The sequence below is a fragment of the Ambystoma mexicanum genome, chromosome 6p (genome assembly GCF_040938575.1).
Source record: "Ambystoma mexicanum isolate Mex_15411 chromosome 6p, UKY_AmexF1_1, whole genome shotgun sequence".
NCBI lineage: Eukaryota > Metazoa > Chordata > Amphibia > Caudata > Ambystomatidae > Ambystoma > Ambystoma mexicanum.
Genome location: NC_090935.1, coordinates 720,588,848 through 720,606,038, shown reverse-complemented (window position 1 = coordinate 720,606,038; position 17,191 = coordinate 720,588,848). Strand labels below are relative to the sequence as shown.

At 53.0% G+C, this 17,191-nt stretch overlaps 1 protein-coding gene across 4 annotated transcripts in view; it reads left to right on the top strand.

Moving 5' to 3' along the window:
- TMEM161B (transmembrane protein 161B) overlaps window positions 1-17,191 on the top strand; it is a 919,424-nt gene that overhangs the window by 398,033 nt on the left and 504,200 nt on the right. The window lies entirely within an intron of this gene.

Sequence of the window (17,191 nt, the reverse complement as noted above, 5' to 3'; positions counted from 1 at the left end):
TTCGGTGAAGGGTAGTTCCCAGCACCAAGACTTCCTCTGGCTCCTCAAATGGCAAGCCCAGTTAGCTTCTAGATTACCAAGTCTCTGTCTCTGATGCAGTGTTTAAGGCGTTGGTAGCTCCTTGTCTCTCGTTGTTTCTTGCAATAGCTCAGAAGTAGCCTACCTCCAGCAATAGAGTGGGAAAGTCGAGGGAAACATCAAAAGTCCAAAGAAAGGTCCCAAGGTGTCAAAAAACCAAAGAGATCTCTTTGACTGAAAACTGATCTCTTATACGGCTGGTGACACTCCATTATCATAATTCCCACGCTACAGATTGGCCAGCTCGCTCCCTCCCCCTCGGCCAATGCCGGTTGATTGGACAAGGAGTTGGGAGGTGTGGATGATGGAGGCTGAGGGAGGAGAAAGAGTCATCATCCCAAAATAACAAGTAGGTTTAACTTTGTGTTCTTAAAAATCTAACATGGCAGCTACCCTATTTTTTCAGATGCTTGCAGGCACATATATACTTATGAGTTTTATATTTTATGGCGAGTTGGAAAATACTAATCCTGTCTCGGCACACCCTTCCTGGGAGGAGCTACCGTTTTTATCGATTTACTCCTTAGCCGAAAGTCACAACTCTGACCCTTCATGATTCAAACCTTACTTCCATAACCTATCACCACACCAAGTTTCCATTCCCTCGGAATTATGAGAAGACCTGAATCATAATTGTTCTCACAACTCAAATTGTATACCTCACACAGGAACCATGTTTACATGATACTGACAGGCTTCTTATCCCCTTTAGTATGAGTCTGGGATGAGCTCACTGGGACATACGATTCTCTTTTTATTCAGGAAAAAGGAGTCCAATGTTAAACAATGGCAGTGCATCACGTGTCACTCGGTTTCACATAGCCCCCACCTGTTCCTAAGATTAAGTTCTGTTCTTGTGACCCGACACGAAAATCTGCTTATCAGCAAAACAATCTGTTACGTACACAATATTTGATCATCCATTAGTGGCTCTGAAGCCATTTTTTGAGGTCCAGTCAGCCCTGAAAAGGTCATTTCTGTTGGCCACGAATGTACAGTTAATGGGGAGACCTGACCTTAAAGGTCAATTCTGCTGGTTGTGTTATCTACAACTCCCACAATTCTGATCTATTCTATTTCTAACTGGCCTGCTTTTCCTTGTGGGCCCAGCCCAGGTCTGGTGTTAAAATGTTTAAAGGCAGACCATTCAGTGCAGTGGGGAAAACACCAGCTGCATCCATACTTCAGAAAATACAGCTTTAAATCGACAAGATGTACTTACATGTAACGTTTTAGCATTTTATCTGGGCATTTTTAAATTACAATCTTTCTTGACATACGGTATGGACAGATACAAGTTCACTTTAGGCATTATTCACACAAAGGCCATAGTTAGCTAGAAAACCCAACAAGTGAGCCTTTCCATTTGAATGTGTTTATTTGTGAAAAGTAAGTGTCTTTCTCTGAAATATGTAACTTGGCTTCACTTTAATATAAGGTCCTTGATATTTTTCACATGCCTATCATTCAATGTATACATGTGTACTGCTGCAGTTTACTTTTTTCTTTATTAGTTGGTTCGCATCTTATTCACAGTGATCAAACATAATCAACATACATGCATTACAGTTGAACATGCTGCATGAACCGTGTTTCAACATTTGTTTATCCCAGCATAGGTTCACCGGTCAAGACCGAGGAAAACATGAATACAAATTGCACAAATTTAGAGATTCGCAGTCTTAACTGATGAGCTTGGTATGTGCCAGTGTTGCTCAGCAGCGGGGTTTAATCCGAGAGCCCTTTCCGGGTCAAAAGGTATGCAGTGAAAGGGCACCAAATGTTCTTGGGCCGGTTTTGCAGTCCGCACAGACTTGAATATTCAATATCCATGTCGCTCAACCTAGTTAAGTCTTTCAACTATGTGTTCACCACGGAGGGGGGGGGGGTTGCGCTCGTCCATTGGAGCAGGACACATCGTCTTGCCCTAATCATGCAGGTGGAGAGCAGTTTGCGGTATTGTTTAGTTAGCCCGGCAAGCTAACACCTCAGACATCATTGCAACCACACCCTCCCAGAAGGGCCATACCTTGGCACAAGACCACAGCATGTGTACCAGGTCTGCCGGGCTCACACTACATCTCGGGCAGCCAGCAGATCTTGTGTTATCATATTGGTGCGTGTGTGCTGGGGAGATGTATGCTCTATGCAATGTCTTCAGCTGAATTTGCTGCAGCCGCGAGTTAAATGCACCCTTATGTGTAGTGCTGCACAGCGTCGCCCACTGCCTGTCTGTAAAGGCTACTCCGGAGTCCTCCTCCCATTTCCTCCTACACTTCGTGTTCCCGGGTTGTATCAACCTGAAGTAGTTTATATATCGTCGATACCACCCCTCTGCACCCGGGGAGTTCCTGATATATCCCAGCAATGGGGGTAGCATGTAGTATTTCGAGAAAGTATTGCAGTTTGCATTGGAAGGCTGTGCCCATCTTTTCAACAAATAGTTCCTGGGAGACAAACTCTGCGTCCGGGTATAATCATCAAGTCGGTTGATCCCGGCGCCCCGCAGTCATGAACAATAGCCTTATCACAGGTTGGGGCCAAGGTTTACCCCAAGGGAAGATGCCCAGATCAAACGGGCGGTCAACACCAAGCCTTTTCAGGGCCCTCTTCCAGGCGTTCAGTGTAAATGCCACCGGGTCAAATCTACACCTATCCTGTGTTTTGCCAGACATCAACAGACACTGTAGGGAGCACGGATGCACCGAGCCACCCTCAATACGATCATGTGGAGTCACCTGGGCACCTGGCATCCAAAATCTAGTAAAGGATAATTGTGCAGCTAGAAAGTATAATTCAACAGGTGCCAAGCCAGCTTGATCAGCTGGGATCACACCTCCTGGAAAAAGTCCCCATCAAGCTACAACCCCCCCGACCCCCTGTGCCGTGATATATTGAAAGATCTACAAAGGAGTTTTGGCACTATCATTTTAGCAAGGGCGATTCTACCCATGAGGGAGAGGGACAATCCTCACCATCTTTCAACACTGGCCTTTAGTACTTGTAGATATTGTAGATATTTGTGCTCTAGTAGTGTACTAGCTTCCCTGCTCAACTTTACTCCCCTGGGTGTGCGGCGGTCTGATAGTACTCCCATTAAAGGGAAGCAATGAGGACTTGCTCTTAATTATTCGAAGGCACAAGGCTTCCCCAAATTTCTCCACTTCTTGAGTTAGTGGGGCTAGGTTATCCGATAGGTCTTTAATATACATGATCGCGTCGTCAGCCTATAAGGATATCAGTTCTTCTGACCACCCCCCCATTGCCAGGGCCCTATGTCCGTGTGACCTACGCATTCGGGCCGCCGACACCTCAAACGCCATGGCGGACAGCAGGGGCGAGAAGGGGCAACCCTGCCTCGTACCCCAGCCCAGCTGGAAGGTGCAGGAGCACCTGCCTCAAATACCTATCTGGGCGCATGAGCCTGCATATAGGAGTTGCACAGCTGCGAGGTAGTATTTGGGGACCTCAAACTGTCTGAGCACTTCAAAAAGGTAGCCCCATTCCACAGAATCAAAGGCCTTTTCCATATCTAGCAATACCACTGCTGTCTGTATTTTTGGATCAATCTGGGCCAGTATGGGGAACAGTCTTCGGAGATTCAGGGACGTAGACCTCCCCGGGTGCGCAGTTTTGAATCTGTCAAAAAAGGTGCTTTTTCCCAGTTTACACAAAGTCTGCATCTGCACCACCACATGTCATTTCTTATTCATTGGGCCTATCCATCAGTTTTAAGCTCTCGGGTAGATTCCGCTTCACTTGCGCACATGTCCAATTTAGGTGGAGTTTGCAAGGCCTTTATCTATCCATTTCACTAGACTTTATGTTGAAAATCACGATTTTGTACTGGCTTTTATATTTCAATGGAACTCCACGTTAGCCACAATAGGGGAATATCAGGGCATCAGCATCGCTGTCACTCTGGGTCTGTCTTTTCACCCCAGAAGGTCATCCCACTCATGATAAATGTGGCAGCTCATTAATGGGACAGTTGGTAGACTTCTTGTTCTGGTTTGGCAAGTCATAGTATTTTTGACTGTACTGGCAACCCTTCAAGCATGCATTCTGTTGAAGAAGTGGTCACATGAGACAACGCTCTTACTGGCCGAGGAACCTAACTTCTCCAGAGACCAAAGTGCAACCAGGCGCCATAACATTGGCAGACTTGAAACTGGACTGGAAGAGAGAATAAACTAGGAAACCAGCCTTTTCCTGCTGTGCCCCCTGTCAATGGAGCCAGCTACCAAAGGAGATAACACTGCCCCCCTGAGTCCTACACCTCAGGAAAGACCTGATAGTTGAGGGGTATCTGTTACAATAACCTTGTCGGTGGGATTTTGAATGAAGGGAAGGTATGCCTCATGGGCATGAATTGGTAAAAAAGCATACAATCATGTACTCCCAGGTGTTTTGTCTGAATTTGTGCTAGAGGGCCTTTGTGGGGTCATTCATCCAAGATGGCCAGACTTGCGGGTACGACATTAGTTTTTTTGTGCTGTAACTGCTTTTAGGGTGGTTCTATGAAACATTTGCTAAGTAGGTTTTTGTTAAACATGATAAAAGGAATAGAAAAGTTCATATAAGCAATGTTTTGCGATCTTTCACCATTTCTGCGATATAGCCTCATAAATTGTTATTTAATCACAATCCTTCAACTTTCTTGTTGAAATATACAATTTATTAAAACTTAAATAGCTATTTACATTTGAAGAGAGAAATTAAGGCTTTACAGCTTCTGAGTCCCCAGAATTCATTTTCATCATCTACAAAATCGTTATCAGAGTTCTTCTCAGCCACCACACTTAGAGTTCTGGTCACCTTAGTGACTGAGCTCAGCATTTGCAATGCACAGCACACCATCCTTTGACGCATGCACACCGTACCGGCTGCATGATTGATTATGGTGCACATTGAAGCGTACACATGAGTCCAATAAGATGTATTGCATTTGAGAGGATCTTGTTGGGGGCATATTTTCACTTTGCATCTCTTTTTCTGTGAACATCCACCAACGCAGTTGACCAATGTGTGAAATCTTTGTTCGTGGTAAGTAGGATCTATGTGAAAAAAACACTGGAAATCTGCAAATACCGTTTCGAGGGGATTGGGTCCTCCAACGTATTCCATATCTGTGACAGAGAGTAATCACCACAGCTGTGCTGCTTCGGAAAATATTTCTACGTCATGCGTCGATGAGGTCGATATGCTGTCCTCGGCCTCCGTCGAGCTGACGTCACCGGATGTTATAAGTAGGACGCACAACGCCCGTAGCCTCAGTTCCGTTTTTACCACGAACGTGTTCACTTCGGAGATCTTGGCACGCCTTGGTTCTTCTGTTTCTTCTATCGGTTCTTCGAACTTGGTGTTTGTGAAGATATCATGTCTTCATCTTCTTCTACCCCGCGGTTGAGATTCAAGAAGTGTCGGGACTGCGGTTCCAAGATGTCACTTACAGACCCGCACGACGTCTGCCTCTGGTGCCACAGTGAGGACCACGCCACCAATGACTGTGATGATTGGCAGTCGTTAACGTTGAAGGCCTTGCGGGAGCAGAAGAAGCTGCTTACTGTAGGTAGGGTTTCCAAACCCAGGAAGTCGAAATCTGCTGGGCTTTCGACCGACGATTCGAGGGGCGGCTCTCCGCGTCAGCGGCGTAAGTCCAGGGGGTCTCGGTCCCGAAGTGGTTCCCGCCATTCCTCTGCCTCCTCGAGGCACTCCCGGAAGTGCCGTCACCGGTCGCCTTCCTCGTCCGAGGACTCCGCCAGATGGCGGGTTGCTTGTCCCAACAAGCTGTCCCAACAAGCATTCCCCTCCTGTGGAATGGGATGCATTTCATATGGAGATGATGGCGATTTTCCAGTCGCAGGGCTCCGTTCCGTCTGCGCCTTCGAAAGCAGCCAGCAGGGAACGTGCTAGGGTAACTGCTCGCATGCCTTTGGGCTCGGGCGGTCAGCACGATCATCGGGAGCCTTCGAGGTCCCGATCGGACAAGGTGGATCGCTCTAGCCATGCCCGCTTCAGGTCCCGGTCCTCTCCAGACCGGCGGAACATGTGAGGTCTTCTAAGAAGACGTTGACGCCATCAGCGCCATGTCCGTTGAGGGACACTCTCGAGGCTCCGCCTCCGAGGAAGTCGTCGATCCCATTGGCGCAGGGGCAGTCGAAGGACACGCTCGGGGCACTGCCCTCGAGGCCTGTGTCGAAGCCATCGGCGCCACGCTCGATGTCGACACCGATTCCGTCGCAGCCCTTGATGCCTTTTGTGGAGGCTTTACCAGAGGTGCCCCTTGCATCGGTGGAAACTCAGAGGAAGGCCCTGAAGAAGTCAGTGAGGCCTGTATTTGAACCTTTTTCTGTGCTGTCATCCAGGGATTTAAACCCAGCCTCTGGATTAGATCTCTGAGGTGGATGAAGGGTCTGAGGAAGCTTTGGTACCTGATGCGGTTCCTGATGACCTGTTATACGGTCATAGCCAGTTGGAAGACCTGCGTCAGTCTTTGCATGACACCAGTGGTCCCGATACCTCCCCGGAGGTCGAGTTTGGCAGGCCTGAGCCTGGTCCGCATGCTGAATCTTCGTACAGGTGCCTCATGTTGAGGGTGACGGAGGACTTGGGGTGGTCTGCGCCACCAGTGGATTTTCTGCAGGATCACCTGACAGATATCCTTGACCATGGTCCACCCACTGACCCGGTGCTGCCATTTCATATGGCTTTACAGAGAAGGGTGGCGGCGGGTTGGGCTGCTCTGGAGAGTCTCCCGGCAGTGAGCAAGTAGTTGCCAAAAAAATACCGTCCAGTCAGTTGCGACCCCTGCTACTTGACGACGCACCCCACTCCGGAGAGTTTGGTGGTGCAGGCGGCTACGGCCCCGGCAAGGCATTTGTCGTACCCTACCATCCCTCCTGATAGGGACAACAAACGTTTTGATGGCTGGGCGAAGAAAGTGTTTTCTTCAGGGGGTATGGCTTTACAGGCAGCCAACTCTGTGTGTGCCGTAGCACGTTTCACTCACACTGGAATTGTGTGTCTTTGGCGGCTGAACATATTCCCGAAGGGGAGGAACGGGATGGTTTTCTTGCCCTCGTTCAGGATGTCAAGGATGCCATGTGTGAATCCATTCAGTCGGGTCTGGACATGGCAGACTGTGTCAGCCAGTCCATGGCGGCGAGCACCGTGATGCGCAGATTTGGAAGTCGAGTTTTGCTCCTGACGTACAGGCCCGGCTTCTCAACATGCCATTTGATGGTGTCCATCTTTTTGGCAGCAAGGCTGACGAGAGCCTTGAGAGGTTGCAGACCTCAAAGGCTGCAGCAAAGTTGTTGAGCGCTGCAGTTCGCCAACCTCTGCCTTTTTGTCCTAGGGGACAGCAATGGAGGGGAGGTTCCTTTCGATATTACTACTCTTTTGGTAGATCTAGGGGAGCGGCCAGTCAAAGGGGCCAACGTAGGAGTACCAGAGGTGGAAAACAGGGTACTCGAGTTGCAAAGGCCGCTCGGGCAGTTGCCTCTTTGGCCTTAGGCACTGCCACAGCCGCTTCAGCTCAGTCATGAGGCCATGTCCCATGGTTCGCCAGTTGGGGGAAGGCTGGCGCAGCATCTTGTAGAATGGCGTGCCATTACTTCATTAGGTTCTGGAGCTCATAGCCCACAGCTACTGTCTTCCTTTCCGGCAGAGGCCTCACGACAATCCACCAGGGAATCTCTCTTTGAAGAGTCCGGATCTGCTCCTTGCGCAGGAAATCAAATCCCTGCTGGAGAAAGGCGCCATAGTTCTCCAGCATGGGGTCTGGCATGGATTCACATGCTCATGAATATTCCCCGTCGTCAGGCTGGGAATCCTCGGTAAAGAAAAAACCAGTATCAGTTTCGTTTCTGATCTGTCTTTCGTAGTAATAACCAATCACTGGTCTCTGCGTCATACTGACCACAGCCAATGACTGCCCTCTACCTAAGCACCGCCTCTGGCAGCCATCTTCAGATTTTTACCGCACGTTCATGTGTTGGGATCCTCGTGCTATTGCTCTCGAGCGTTAGTGCTATTTTTTCGCGCTTTTTCACAAAAACTTCGATTCTTTCGGTCAAAAGAGCCTCAAGCTCCACCGATTCTACATCCGATCAACGGGGACCCGTGTCGGATTCATCTGTGCCCCTCAAGGGTGAAGATTTCGCCGAGCTACGCTTCGGAGGACTCCAGAAGCTTCTCAGGCCCGGTCTCGGAGATGGCCCAGGAGAAGGGAAGCTCGACGCCCGGAAAGCTGTTCAGGGCCTGCCCTGGATGCCAGCTGCAGAACGTCTTCAAGGAGGACGAACACTCTTTCTGCCTTTACTGCCTTCATGGGGACAAGACGCACGTGGAGAAGGACTGTGCGTTTTGCGGCAACATGTCGGAACGGACCATGAAGGACCGCCATCAACGTCTCGCCAGCTGGCTGGAGGGTAAGAGCCCGTCTGGCGAGAAGAAGAAGAAATCTGAGCGGTCTTCTAAGACCTTTGAGGGCGCCCCGGCGACGGGGGCCCAACATAAGGCCAAGCACCGCGAGTCCGCTGGCACCGGGAGCGCCGAACGGTCGGGCTCTACGGGCGCCAGGCAGGGCGCACCCTCCCCGGCACCATCAACCACGAGCCAACGCTCTGGGTCGGGTAAGAGGAAGGCCGAGCACCCGGCGAAGCTCCTGGAGAGACCCCGGTCGAGCTCTAAGGCAGAGGAGGAGCGTGGCAGTGCCCCCTCCCTCAAGGATAAGGCGGTGAGCGCACCTAAGGTGGTGAAGGCCTTGATCCATTCGACCAAGCCCTCTATCGAAACGGTCGCGGCGGCCCTGGCCCAGCCTGTGGAGGCTGCACCAGTGGTGGCGGCCTCGGGGCCCAGAATCTCCCTGCCTCCTCGGAGGGAGTCTTCTTTCGTGCCCATCGATAGGACCCCCGTGAAACCCTCCGTGGGGAAGAAGGGGGGGCAGGGCGTCGGCGTAGATTCGGCCTCAACCTCAGAAGAGGAACTGATCGAGGTCTTAAGCCACGGCCTAGGCGTGGAACAAGACCAGCCCGTCGGAATGGGCCCCGACGCAGGTGACGACGACGACATCGTCGAGGATACCGACGGGGCCCCTGCTCGCCCGTCGGATTCCCCTCTGCCAGCGCCGCAAGACAACTCAGCGGCCATTTTGTTGGCTATACAGTCCTTATGCTCCGAGATAAGGACGAGACTACCGTTACCGACGGAGGAACCTCTCCCGTCGGGGGATCCAGAACCGGGACCTTCTGGTGTTCCCCCTACCAAGAAAAGAAGGATTCATCCACCGCCTCCTTTTCAACCGTCGCGCCCCGTCCAGCCCTCCTCCCCGTCCACCCGAGGGGATGATACGGGGACTGACACGGCAGCGACGGGTACGGACGACGAGGCATACGACGAGGATTTTCCGTCGTCGCCTCCCACCAGGGCTTCTCCGCCCGACGAGATTGGATCGTTCCACTCAATGATCGCCAGGGCATCCGAGCTTTTCCAACTCTGCCCTGAGGAGAAGAAAAAGGAAGGCTTCCTTTGCCAACGGCGCGAGACCAAGAGGAAGACGGTCCTCGCAGTGCCTCTGTTGGACGACATTTGGGATGAGGGCCTTTCCCTCCTCAAGAACCCTTCCACGACGCCAGCGAAAAGAGACCGGTACGAGAAAAAGTACCGGGTCCCGGACTCAGCCCCCCTATGCCTCCGGGCGCAGCCTACCCCGGACTCCGTCGTCTCCGCGGCAGCCAGGAAGAAAGCGGGGGGGGGTGCGGCCTCCACGTCGACTTCCCCGCCGGACGGCGAGGGAAAGAAATTGGATGCCATGGGGCGCAGAGTCATCTCGTCGGCGGCGACGACGATTAAAGCGGCCAACGCCTTGGCTATCGTGGCCCGCTACGACAGGGAACTCTGGTACAAGATAGCTCCCCTGCTGGATTTTCTGCCGGACGACAAGAGGGCGGAGGCCCTTGAGATCCTGCAGGAAGGTGAGGTGGCCTCGGACCACGCCATCACCGTGGCGACGGACATCGCCGACACTGGGTTCCGCCAGATGGGCAACGGCGTTTGCTTTCGACGTCGCGGATGGCTCAAGGCGACGGACTTTCGGCAGGACGTCCAGACCAGGGTCCTGGACATGCCCTTCGACGGGAACAACCTGTTTGGGAAGACAGTGGACGATTCCCTTCAGGCCATCAAGGCGGATACTGAGACGGCCCGGGCCCTTGGAGTACTGCAGCAACGGCGGACGCCCTTTCGGAGCGGCGGAGGCAAGGGCGCCTCCAAAGGTTCCGGCGGCGGTTTCGCTTCCTACCGTCAAGCGGCCCGCTCGTCGTCGCAAGAGGCCTACAGAGGACGAGGCAAGTCTGGCGGACCCCGCCGTCGTCGCCAAGGAGGCCAAGGCGGCAAGGCCGCGTCCAAGCAGGATTGAACCGGCCGTGGGGTCGGGCCCCCACCGAAGCACCCCGGTGGGAGGCCGGCTGGCGGGCTTCGTCAGCGTGTGGGAGTCCATCTCCACCGACCGTTGGGTGCTGGACGCCCTTGCCCGGGGCCACGCGCTCGAGTTTACCAGTTCAAAGCCCTTCCCTTCGGACTGCGGTCGGCACCCAGGGTTTTCACCAAGTGCCTCGCACCGGTGGCGGCGCAGCTGCGCCGCGAGGGGATTCACGTCTACCCCTACCTGGACGACTGGCTCATCCGCGCCAAGACGAGGGAGCTCGCCGTGGTCCACACGGCAAGGACCGTCCAACTCCTCACGGACCTGGGATTCTCCGTGAACTACGCCAAATCCCACCTGGTGCCCGCGCAAGTCGCACTGTTTCTGGGAGCGAGGCTCGACACAGTGTCCCTTCTGGCCTCCCCGTCGGAGGAGAGGACCAGGACCATCCTGGGCAAGGTGCAACGGATGTTGGTGGCCGACGCGGCCAAGGTGAGGTCCATCAAGTCCCTCCTCGGGATGATGTCTTCCTGCATCTACCTCATTCCCATGTGCAGGCTCCGGATGCGCCCGTTGCAAGAGTTCCTGGATGCGCGCTGGATCCAGACGACGGGCAGCTTCGAGGAAAGGATCAAGCTCGACGAGAGTTTCCGACGAGCGATACGGTGGTGGGGCACCCGCGCGCATCTGACGGCGGGCATGGACTTCCAGACCCCAGCCCACCAGGTGACTGTGACCACGGATGCCTCCCTAGAAGGGTGGGGAGCGCACACCGAAAACCTGCACGCAAGGGGACTCTGGCTCCCGACGGAGAAGTCCCTGCATATCAACGTCCTGGAGCTCCGTGCAGTGTTTTGGGCCCTCAGGTCCTTCCTTCCGTCCCTCAAGGGCAAGGTGGTGAGGATCTTCACCGACAACACCACCACCATGTTTTACATCAGGAAACAGGGCGGAACCAGGTCCCCAGCGCTGTCCAAGGAGGCGCAGGACCTGTGGCATTGGGCCGTCGCCCAAGGGATTCTTCTGGTGCCGTTTCATCTGGCAGGGATAAAAAACACCATCGCCGACTCACTCAGCAGGGAGCTGCGCTCGTGCCACGAGTGGGAACTACGGCAGGATCTGGTGGATCGCCTCTTCCGACGGTGGGGCACACCCCAGATCGACCTGTTCGCCACGGCGACGAACACCAAGTGCCGGAGGTTCGCCAGCAGGTTTCCCCAGACGAGGAGCATGGGCGATGCTTTCTCGTTCCCCTGGGAGGGCCTGTTCCTCTACGCGTTCCCTCCCTTGCCTCTGCTAATCCGGCTCGTCAACCAGCTCAAGAGGTCACGGTGCAGGATGATCCTCGTCGCACCTGCGTGGCCGAGGCAGATATGGTTCCCGGACCTTCTGGACTTGTCGGCGTCCCCGCCAATCAAGCTGCCGGCGGACGCGGATCTACTCTCCAGGGAAGGAGGCGCCATCCTCCACCACGACCCGAAGTCGCTGAACTTGCAGGCCTGGCTCCTGCAGCGCTAGAGTTTGGAGGATACGACATACCGGCCGATTGCAGAGAGGTTCTTGCAAAGGCCAGGGCGTCCTCGACTCTTAAATGCTACGGACACAAATGGAAGAGGTTTTCTGTCTGGTGCCACGCACAGAAGATTAACCCTCTACGGATTACGGCTCCCCAAGTGCTGCCGTACCTGCTGACGCTGGCCAAAGCTGGTCTGGCACACGCGTCCATCAAGATTCATCTTGCTGCGATCTCCCGATACACCAGAACCACGGGCCGGACGTCCTTGTGGTCTCATCGTCTGGTGAAAGAGTTCATGAAGGGACTGTTCAGATCGTTCCCGCCGGTGAAGGCTCCGGCCCCGGCGTGGGAGCTCAACGTGGTGCTGACCAAACTTATGGGACCTCCGTTCGAGCCTCTGCACTCGGCCCCGTTGAAGTTTCTATCGTGGAAAACAGCTTTTCTCGTGGCCATCACCTCCGCACGACGAGTGGGAGAGATCCAGGCCCTTTCCTGCAAGGCCCCGTACTTGACTTTCCACGACACAAGGGTAGTGCTCAGGACGCACCCCTCCTTCATGCCCAAGGTACCGTCGGACTTTCATCTCAACGAACCCTTGGTGTTACCTGTGTTCTTCCCGTCGCCTTCGTCGCCGGCTGAGAGGACTTTGCACTCGCTGGATGTAGCTAGAGCGCTGAAGTTCTACGTGGACCGCACGAAAGGTTTTCGGAAGACGTCACAACTCTTTGTGAACTTTGGACCTGTCAATCAGGGGAAGGCTCTCTCGAAGGCTTCCATCTCCAGATGGCTCTCCGGCTGTATCATGTACTGTCACCGGTTGGCAAACCGACCGCTGCCTGGCCGTCCGAGAGCCCATTCCACCAGAGCGATCGCAGCTACCACGGCGTTCCTATCTGGTGTGCCCCTGCTGGACATATGCAGGGCTGCTACGTGGAGGTCGACGCACACCTTCACGAAATTCTACTGCGTCGACCGGGATTCCAGGGAGGAGTCCAGGGTCGGCCAAGCAGTGCTGCGCAACCTGTTCGCCTGAGGTGAGCCTGGTGAGGAGGTAAGATGCTTAATGTTGAGTTGATGTGATGCTTAATGTTGAGCCTTTGCCACCTCCCGTGGTTGTGCATGTGTGTACTGCTATGTATTCTTTATTCATGAGCATGTGAATCCATGCCAGACCCCATGCTGGAGAAGGAACAAGTTACTTACCTGTAACTGTTGTTCTCCAGCATGGGTCTGGCATGGATTCACATGCGAACCCTCCCGCCTACCCCTCTGCGGCTCTTCACTTGGTCATACTGCCACTTCACGTGCTTCCAAATCTGAAGATGGCTGCCAGAGGCGGTGCTTAGGTAGAGGGCAGTCATTGGCTGTGGTCAGTATGACGCAGAGACCAGTGATTGGTTATTACTACGAAAGACCGATCAGAAACGAAACTGATACTGGTTTTTTCTTTACCGAGGATTCCCAGCCTGACGACGGGGAATATTCATGAGCATGTGAATCCATGCCAGACCCATGCTGGAGAACAACAGTTACAGGTAAGTAACTTGTTCCAACTGGTGCATGTAGCGTAGAGGAACAAGGGATGGTATTCCCCATATTTTTTGAACCTGAAAAAAGACTGGGATTGAGACCCATCAGGGACTTGCGTGGTTTGAACAAGCTCCTCAGGAAGGGCAAGTTTAAGATGGTTACTCTCACTCTCAAGAACTCCAGGCCCTTCAACTTCATGACTGGTTGGTGTCCCTCGACCTCAAGGACGCTTACTTTCATGTGCCGATTCATCCCAAGCACATGAAGTACCTGAGGTTCGCGGTTGGCGACTCGCATTTTCAGTTTTGGGTCCTGCCGTTCGGATTGACCTCCTCCCCGAAGGTCTTTACCAAGCTAATGGTGGTGGTGGCAGCGTATTTCAGGAAAGGGGGGGATTCACGTCTACCCCTACCTGGACGAATGGTTGATCAGGGCGCGCTCTCCCGATCAAGTCCTGGATCATATGTCAGTCACCTGCCACCCCTTCACAGGCTTGGCTTCTCCCTCAATTTAAAGAAGTCCCACTTGACACCTACCCAGCAGCACCAGTACATCGGAGCAGTGCTTGACGCATCCCTGGGTCTGTGTTTCCCTCCCCAGGTGAGTGCTAATCACATTCTGCAGATGGTGAACCAGTTTCAACATGCCCAGAGTCTAGCGGCGTTCAAGTTCTTGAGGTTGCTCGGCCTCATGGTATCCTGCATTCTCCTGGTGCCAGAGGCCAGGCTGCAGATGAGATCTCTGCTGTGGGCTCTCAAGATACAGTAGTCACAGTCCTCCGGCAGGATGTTGGATCCCGTTCAGGTGGCGCCCTCGGTCGCTCAGGATCTTCTGTGGAGGGCTGTCAAAGGCAATCTGATGAAGGAGGCTCCATTTTGGCTACCCTGGCCGGAGGTGACGATCATGACGGATGCATCCCTCACAGGATGGGGAGCTCATGCTAACGAGTTGACAGTCAACGGTCGTTGGTCTCCGTCGGAGTCCAGACTCCATATCAATCTGTTGGAGCTGAGGGCCGTCAGGCTAGCCCTGAAGGCTTTTCTGCCGCCTGTGCGGGGGAAGAATTTCCTGATTCTGATGGACAATACAGTGGCCATGCACTACCTCAACAAAAAGGGGGGGGAGGGGGGCAGGGTCTTTCCCTCTGTGCAGAGAGGCGATGCAGCTCTGGTTCTGGGCCATCCAGCAGGAAATTTCGATCTCGGCAGTTCATCTGGACGGAGACAAAAATGCGGCGGCGGACACTTCGAGCAGGCAGAGCACGGTCTCTCACGAGTGGGATCTGGCTCAGGAGATTCTCCTGGAGATCTTCGTCCTTTGGGGGACCCCACAAGTTGATCTCTTCACCACCAGTGTCAACCGGAAGTGCGGAAGATTCTGCTCGTGGAAATTTCCTCCAAGAGGAGACTTGGGGGGCGCGTTCGTAGTGGATTGGTCCTTCCCACTGCTGTACGCGTTTACTCCAGTCCCCGTCATTCCGCAAGTGCTGCAGAGTTTACGAAGGTTCGGTTCCCGAATGATCCTCATTGCTCCGGCATGGGCCAGGAGAACGTGGTACTCGGACCTTCTCGACTTGTCCATCTGCCCTCCACGCCGTCTTCCCTCCCGAGATGATCTGCTCTCACGGGAAGGGGGGGGGTCAGGATCTCCATCCAGAGGTCAAGTCCCTCAACCTTCATGCTTGGCTTCTGAAAGGTTGAGGTATAAGGATTGGAACCTCCCTGAAGACGTGCTTTCGGCCAGAAGGCCTGCAACGAAGTCCCTGTACCGTTACCATTGGAGGAAGTTCTGCGACTGGTGCAGGGTTAAGAATGTGGATCCTTTTTCATGTGCCATTCCTGTGGTTCTGTCTTTTTTGCTTTCGTTATCCCACAAGGGCCTGCAAGTGGGTACCATTAAAGGTTACCTGGCGGCGCTGTCCATATTTAAGCGCTCGTCTGAGGAGTGTTCTTATTTTAAAATTCCTTTGATTTCTCAGTTTCTGAAAGGGCTCACTAATGTGTTCCCACTGTCACCTTTCCAGGTGCCCGGTTGGGATTTGAACCTGGTCCTAAAATTCCTAATGAGAGCTCCGTTTGAGCCTTTACATTCTTGTCCTTTGAGACTGTTGACCTTGAAAACTGTATTTTTAGTTGTGGTCACTTCCGCTCGCAGGGTTGTCCTTGGGTTCGTCCTTCTTTTCTTCCGCAAGTTGTGTCGGAATTTCATTTAAGCCAGAAAGTCATTCTTCTAGCATTCTATCCTCCTCCGCATCCTTGTAAGGAAGAGGAGAGGCTCCATAGGTTGGATCTTAGGAGAGCTTCAAGTTTCTACATCTCACGCATGTCCCGGTTCAGAGTGGGCGATCAGCTCTTTGTAGGATATGCTGGAAGACGTTTGGGACAAGCTGTTACTAAACAGACTTTGTCTAGATGGATTATCTTGACAATTTCTGAATGTTACTGCTTGGCGGATAAGGACCCTCCGGTCGGCTTGCGGGCCCATTCTACTAGGGGTGTGGCTGCCTCTACTGCCCTGCAAAGGGGTGTTCCCATTCGTAACATTTGTGAAGCTGCCACATGGGCCTCTGTCCATACTTTTGTAACACACTACTCCCTGGATTCTATCCATCGGCAAGATTTGGCCTTTGGCAAGGCGGTCCTCTATTCTGCAATTTAATTGGGCATTCTAAAATTCAAAATTCTTTTCCCACCTCCTTACGTTGTTACTGCTTTGGGAGTCTGTCATAGATGTGAAATAAGTCGGAGGAACCAATCCCTTCGAAGAACAAGTTACTTTGTTACCTGGTAAAGTTCTTTCGATGGGATGTTCCGATGACGTATTCCACATCGTACCCTCCCAGCCTTCCCCTCTACATAATTTCTTATGCGATTGCAGCTTCCATTTCCGCGAGGCTTTCTGTAGTCATACTGGCAGAAGATTGGTGCCACACGTTCTGGGAAAAACTACAACTGAGTCTACGGGTGTTGTGCGTCCTACTTATGACATCCGGTGACTTCGGCTTGATGGAGGCCCTCGGACAGCGTATCGATGTCATTGACGCAGGACGCAGAATATTTTCCGAAGCAGCACAGCCTTGGTGATTACCTGTCATAGATGTGTAATACGTCGTCTGAACATGCCATCGAAAGAACGTTACCAGGTAAGAAAGTAACCTGTTCTTTGCAGGTATGCCGTGTGGTTGCATAGGGATCTTGGTGTGGAGATCAAATTTCATATATAAATATCTCTGACAATTTTCACCTGCCACCTCCTTCCCTGTCTCTCTCTGGCCGGCCGCTCTTGGCCGTCTTCCTTCTCCCACCTGTTAGGCCAAAAACCTCTGGGTCATCTTCGACTCCACACTTTCCTTCTCTCCTCACATCTCTGGTGTCTCTAAGAAGTCACACTACCAGCTGCACCTCCTCAGAGGTATTCTTAATTTCCTCGCCTTCCTCCAGAAGCTCACTGCCTCCAGAGCTCTTGTTCTCTCTAGGCTGGACTACTGCAACAGCCTCTGTCTAAATCTGCCTGCCTCTACTTTCCACCCTCTGCAACTCATCCAAAACAGGACTGCGAGCTTGTCCTTGGCCTCAAGGCCAGGGATCGCATCTCTCCAGGACTGAAATCTCTGCACTGGCTCCCAGTGTCGGCGAGGA